Source organism: Grus americana, chromosome 6 (assembly GCF_028858705.1).
Source record: "Grus americana isolate bGruAme1 chromosome 6, bGruAme1.mat, whole genome shotgun sequence".
Classification (NCBI taxonomy): domain Eukaryota; kingdom Metazoa; phylum Chordata; class Aves; order Gruiformes; family Gruidae; genus Grus; species Grus americana.
This window is the reverse complement of record NC_072857.1, coordinates 42978264-42984509: the sequence shown is the minus strand read 5'-3', so window position 1 is coordinate 42984509 and position 6246 is coordinate 42978264.

Here is a 6246-nt window from a genome sequence, read left to right as displayed (position 1 = left end):
GGTATCAGGAGAAGGAGCTCCAGATCATCTACAATGGTGAGTGAGGGCAGCGGGACACGGCGGGGAGGAGGAAAGACCCTGGGCAGGGAGCTGGAATCCCTGCCCCGGCCGGGGAGGCTCTGCTCCCTGCGCAGACAAGGGGCTGGCTTTGGCAGAGCAGAGAGAGATTTCAGGGGCACGTGGGGTATTCGTGGCCAGCACCTTGCGGCTGATCCCATTGGCCCCTGCTCTGTCCTGGCCATGGGAAGAGCTGGGTGGGGCGGCCCGGCAGGAGGGGTGCCTGGGGTCCCTGCAGATGCGGGCTCTGACCTTGGCTCTGTTCCTCTCTCTTCCTCCAGCCCTTCAAGGCATGACAAATGACATCAGCCCCTCCGTCTCAAACCTGGCAGCTCAAACCCTCTTCCTGCTAAGAGGTGCAGAGAGAAGACCTTCCTTTGGAGTCAGGCTGCAGGCACTGCAGGACCTACTCCACAAGGCGTGGAGTAGGTGGCCTCCTCTCCAGGACAGTGGCTGGCTGTGCTGCTGGAGCTCTGTGCAGAGGTGATCCCAGGAGCTCCGTGTGCTGGGCCGCCTGAGCCTGTGGGGAGGGCCGGGTGGCTCCCGGCCTCTCCCTGTTCCTGGGACAGCTCTTCTGTCACCCAGCAGGGGAATATGCAATCCGTGGTGTTATGCACCGAGACCCTGGAGCACGAAAGGGCGAGACCAATTAAAGGCCTTTAAACCTGCGTAACCTCATACTTTTTAAGGGGAGCTGAACCTAACGGCTGCAGCTGCCAACACTCCGTACAGATGCAGAAAGGAAGCTCTGGAGGAAAAGAGAAAAACACCAACCCAGAAGTGATCAGATTTCTAGGCTCTTCCAGAGCCTTTATTTCTGTAGCTTGTCCCACACGCTTTCCTGGTGCTGGACTTGGCCATCCTGTGGTGGTGGTGAGCAGCCCAGGAATGGCTGTACCTGCAAATCTTGAGCTGCTTCTCTTCTGCGCATTGTTCTCCAACCTTGCTTTGCTCCCTAGTGTCCCCAGGGCACTGGGGAAGAGAAGAAAAAGGGCTCTTGCGTGTGTAGCGTGGTTGGAAAAGTGTCCAGAACCCCCTTTGTTTCTTCTGCTGAAGCCTTAATGCTTCTGACAAAGCTCATGGGCAGAGCTCAGAGCTGTGGGGATGCCTGAAAATCTTGTCCTTGGAGATGTCCACAAATACTCTCCCAGCCATGCTTCCTGCCTATGTGATGCTGGCTGGATTGTTGAGGGGTCTGAGGTGCCTTTTTAGCTGGCTGCCGTGGAGATCCTTCAGTGCTGTGCCGCGGCAGGGCAGGTTTGCTGGGCTGGGGGGAGACCCTGTGGGGACAAGGCAGTGGGGCACCTTCAGGTGTGTCATGGAAGCTGGAGGCCCTGAGGGGACAGAGTGGTGGGAGGTCGTGAGGGGATGAGGTGCTGGGGAGGCCCTGAGGGGACATGGTGGCAAAAAGCCATGAGGGGACAGGTGGTGGGGTGTCTTCTGGTGCATCAGGGCAGCGGACGGCCCTGAATCAGCAGGGTGGTGGGAAAGCCCTGAGGGGATTAAGCGGTAGGAGGCCCGGAGGCGTTGGGAGCAGGCGGCCATGAGAGGACAGAGTGGCAGGAGGCCATGAGGAGCCCCCACACAGTCACCTCGTTCCTTGCCACCCTGCTTCTGTGGTGCTTCCCTGAGGTGTCTCCCATCCCTGCGGTAGAAGCCCTCGAGGCCAGGCCTTGGCAAGGTGGTGGGGATGCCCCCAACGTGCCTAGGCTGGCCAGGCTGTTGGAGGAGGAGACAGGGCCTCCGCAGTCCCAGGCCTGCTGGGTGCTGCTGGCGAGGGGCCGTGAGCAGAGGCAGGGCGGGCAACCAGCCTGGGCCCCCCTGTTGCCCAGCCCACAGCACTGAGGCCAAGACCCTGCTGACACAGAGCTCAGGGCCCGCAGAGCTGCCGTGACTAGGTGGAAGGCAATGCTTTCTGAGTACGGGACTGCGGAGAAGTTGCTGCCTTCTGCATGTCCTTCCTTTGTGGAGTAAAACAGTGGAAAACCCTGAAGCAACCAGGACCCTCAGGAGAGAGTAACCAGCCATGATGGCTTTCCAGCAGCCAGTGGCAGCACTGGCCATACCCCAGCCTGTGGCCTGGCCACAGGTGCCAGCTGCTCCGCCAGCCTGCAAGAGCAAGAGGAAAGGAGAGGAAAACCTTTTTCCTCCCGGGCACCCGCTCTGCAGCGCTCACGTCTCCTGTGGCAAGGGCTGGGTGGGGTACAGCCTGCAGCCCCAGGCCATTTGTGTCCCCACGGCCTCTGGTGCGCGAACATTGGAGCTGCCCGTGTTTTGGGACAAGAGCTGTGTTAAGAGACGGAGGGGAACAAGGGCAGCCCTGACGTGATCACAGAAGCACACTGCGCGGTGGGAGGCAGAGAAGGGAGCTGCTGAGATAGATGTATAAATGCTGTAGGTGCTATATGGATGATTTTGCATGAGAATGCTACCTTGCTTTCTCAGCAACCATCCACGGCTGGTTACGGTAATCCCTACACACTGTCATCATGGAAAGGCAACCAGGGTTGCTTTGATTGGTTTTACAGGTCCCCACAGAGCCTGGTCCAGCACTGTTTGCAGGGGAAGCTGCTCTGGTCCAGCGTGGATCTGGAGATCTGGCTCTGGGGCTGATCACAGACTGACTGTCTCCACCTTGTGACACAAAGGCTGTGCTGGCAGCCAGGGAGCTCAATGGCCAAGAAAGGACATACCCAATAAAAAAACAATGCAGCAGGCTCCTACAGTGGCCGTGCAAAGGACACAATCGCAGCTGTGCTTTGGGTTTCACTCCATCTTTAAAACTTCCTTTGTGGAGAGGAGTGGGAGCAGACACAAAATACACGATGATTGTCCTTTAAGGTGGAGAGAAAACCATCACAATACTCTGTGGTTATTCTTGCATCTCACAGAACTTTTGCTCTTCCTATTTTCACACTGATGAATGCATCTTCTTCCACTGTACACTGAGACAGAGAGATCCTTCAAGTCCACCCACTCTCACAATGGAACATAACAGCATGACTGCCAACGATACAAATCTTCTGAGCTTTCCTGTGCAATGGGATAACGAGGTCTGCATTAGTCAATGCCTTAGTCTCCAACCCGGGAAGCAGCAGACACTGATAGAACACCAGCAAATAGAGAATTACAGGGCAATAGATGCTTTGGTGCAGATTGCCAGATGAAAGGCGCTGTGGTTATGTATACACACATCATTGTGTGTGTATTTGCGTACATACGTATGTTTGTAAATACATGTATTGTTATCGCAAAGATAAAGGAGAGTCATCTCTCAAGCTCTTGTGGACTTAAGAAACAAGAAGCAGATCCCACTTTCATGCACTGCTGTCACCTTTCCAGCTTTTTATCGTGATGACAGGGATTCAAGGGAGATGAGATGTTGCTGGAAACCCTTGGCCATGGGAGCTCTCGTCTCTCTAATCCCTCTGCTCTATTTGAGCTGGAAAGGTGGATGTTCTTTTCTCTGCAACCTACTTGCATGTGAGCTTGTCCTCTGCTGCCTTTCACTCTTTCAGTGAGGCTGAAACAGCACAGCAGAACTTGCTGCCCTGAGCTCTGTACTAATTCATGTAAAAGGACAGGTCCCCAGAATTTTTTACCACTACCATTTTGGTGCGGTTTCTTAAAATATCAGAGGCTCCCGGGACCAAAGATGCAGCGTCACAATCACTTTCGCAAAGCAAAACGAGAGGTGCTTGTTCTAGTCAGTCTGCTTTGGTGGAGATCGTGTCAATGTGCTGGTGGTTTACCAGCATGTAGTGTGGCCTGCCAGACGTCACCGTCACAACCTTCTATTTATTGCTGCCTGTCAGGATGCAGTGCAATAAAGGAACCCCAAAGTCCCCAACAGGCTGGTGCTCTACAAGGTCTGTGCAGAGGTAGAGCAAGTGATGTCTGCCACAAAGGGAAATTTCTTAGCAGTAACCTGCGGAGAGGCCCCCAAAACACGTGCCAGATGTCCAGTTGTCGAAAAGCATAAGGCTTTTGGTCTGTTTTGATCTTTGCTTTCCTAATGTCATAGACGAGGCTCACTGGTGGACAGCTGACAGCTGAAGCTTTGTTTGTGAAGGCTAGTAAGGCGGTTCATAGGTCGCATCAATGAGGAGAGGGACGAATAAATAGCCTTTCCACAAAGCAGACTGCCATGTCTTACCCTGTGGCACTATCTCAGAGTCGGCATCATCGCTGACGTTATTCCAGCCACGCGGGTGCTGCGTTTCCTCCAGCCCCACTTCCGACCTGCCTGAGATCTCCCAAGGCCTCACCAGCTGCACAGTGACGTTTGAGGTGGGCTTTTGCGGGGAGGATCCCAGCGTTGCTGGGCAGCATGGCGCAGAAACCCCTGGCACAAGAAGCAAACCTCAGTGGGTGTGATGGCAACGGGCTGGGTATGAGACGGTAGGACAGTGGTGGAGTGGCTGCATTAAAAAAGGGATCCCAGGGTGAGGTTGCAGCGACAGCACATGAAAGCCACTCGCTGGGTTGTTCGTAGGCAAGTGATTGCACAGGCATGGCTAATTTTATAAAAACAAGGCCTTCAAACCGTGGAGTCTTTACAATCCTTAGTCGTGAGATGGGGAGTGACCAGGGAAAACTTCTGAGCCACACAGGGGTTTGCTCGCTGGTCCTCTTGTGGCAAAGCACTTGAAAGAGCTGTCGCACGTGAAGGCGAGTTGTGCATTTTCTTGCACAAAAAAAGACACGTCTTCTAGGTTTGCTGGCTGTTTCTGCGAGGACAAGGGGCTGTCAGGAGTACGCTACCCAACAGATACTTTCAAAAAAATAAACGCCCTTAAACGCCCTTAATCTGTCCCATCAAGGTGAAGGTGACACGTGACCAAGGAGTGAGAAAGTAACTGCTTTCGGGAGGGAACCATGCTGGGGAGAGGGCATTTTGAAAACAGACCTTTGGAGACGTTGCCGTCAAGTGGTTTTGCTGCCATGTCCCCCATAAAAGCTCTCCTGTCTGGATGCTTCCAAACCTCGGAGGCAGAATTTTCGAACCTGCTTAACAGTCTCCCAGAGAAAGGGTTTCACAGGGGTGTGAAGCCACTTGTTAAGAACAGCAAAAGGCACCAAGACCTCCCGAATTGTTTGCAAGCATAACTGAGCGAGATCCAGGATGGGGGAAATTTCCTGGCCGACTTTCAGCAAAACCCTTTGCAGAATTGAGAAGGGGGGACTGGGAAACACAGGAGGTCCATCAGGATGCAGCAAGCACGGCCAACAATGCCCCTCTCGCATTTGGAGCTTCGTGTCCGCGGGAGGTCTCTCTTCCAGCGATGGCAGCCATTAAACCAAGCACCCAAACACACTGAACCCAGAACTGGACCTGCGCATCGCTGTGTCACGGAGCACTGAACCAAGGTGTTCAAAAGGAAGGTGAATGAAGCCAATTCATTCGCACTGCTCTCACTGAACAAATATCATTAATAATAAGTATAGAGAAATTTTATTAATTATTTTATACCATAATAATAAATATTTTTAAATGACAGGAAAAGGGGTTTTGTGCTGCAAGGCAGACTTAGAGGTCCTTCTTGCCAAGCCTTGGTGTCCCTATAAAAGGTGCTGCCCATGGGTGGCCCTGAGAACTGGGCTTGCTGGGAGGCCCTGAGGGGATGAGATGGCAGAGTGCCCCGAGGACACACGGGTGGGACACACTGAGGGTACAGGGCAGCTGGAGACCCCATGGCACGGTCACATGACATTATGTCACAGGGCCCTTTGTGACCCGCTGTGATATGGGCACCAGTGGTGATGTGGCCACCCCACAGTGTCCAGAGAACGTGAAGGGACAGGACAGGACACAGTGGGGCTGTGAGGAGCCCCTACGCAGCCACCTCGTTCCCTGCTGACCCACGTCTGTGGCGCTTTTCCGAGGCATCTCCCATCCCTGTGAGAGAAGGCCTCGAGGCCAGACCTTCACAGGATGGCAGAGAGAGCCCCCAGTGTGCCCAGGCTGGCCTGGATGGGGGAGAAGAATGAGGAGAAGATGACAGGTGCTGGGGCTGCCCCAGCATGGCAGCCTGATGAGGTGCAGCAGGTCCAGCCTCTGCAGGCGGGTGAGTGACTGAGCTGGGCCACGAGGCTAGTGGCTGCAGCCAGCTTGGCCCCGTGCCCTCCCCCATGGACATCCCCAGGGAAAAAGGGGAAGAGGGCATGGGCTTGTTCCCTATGGTTGGG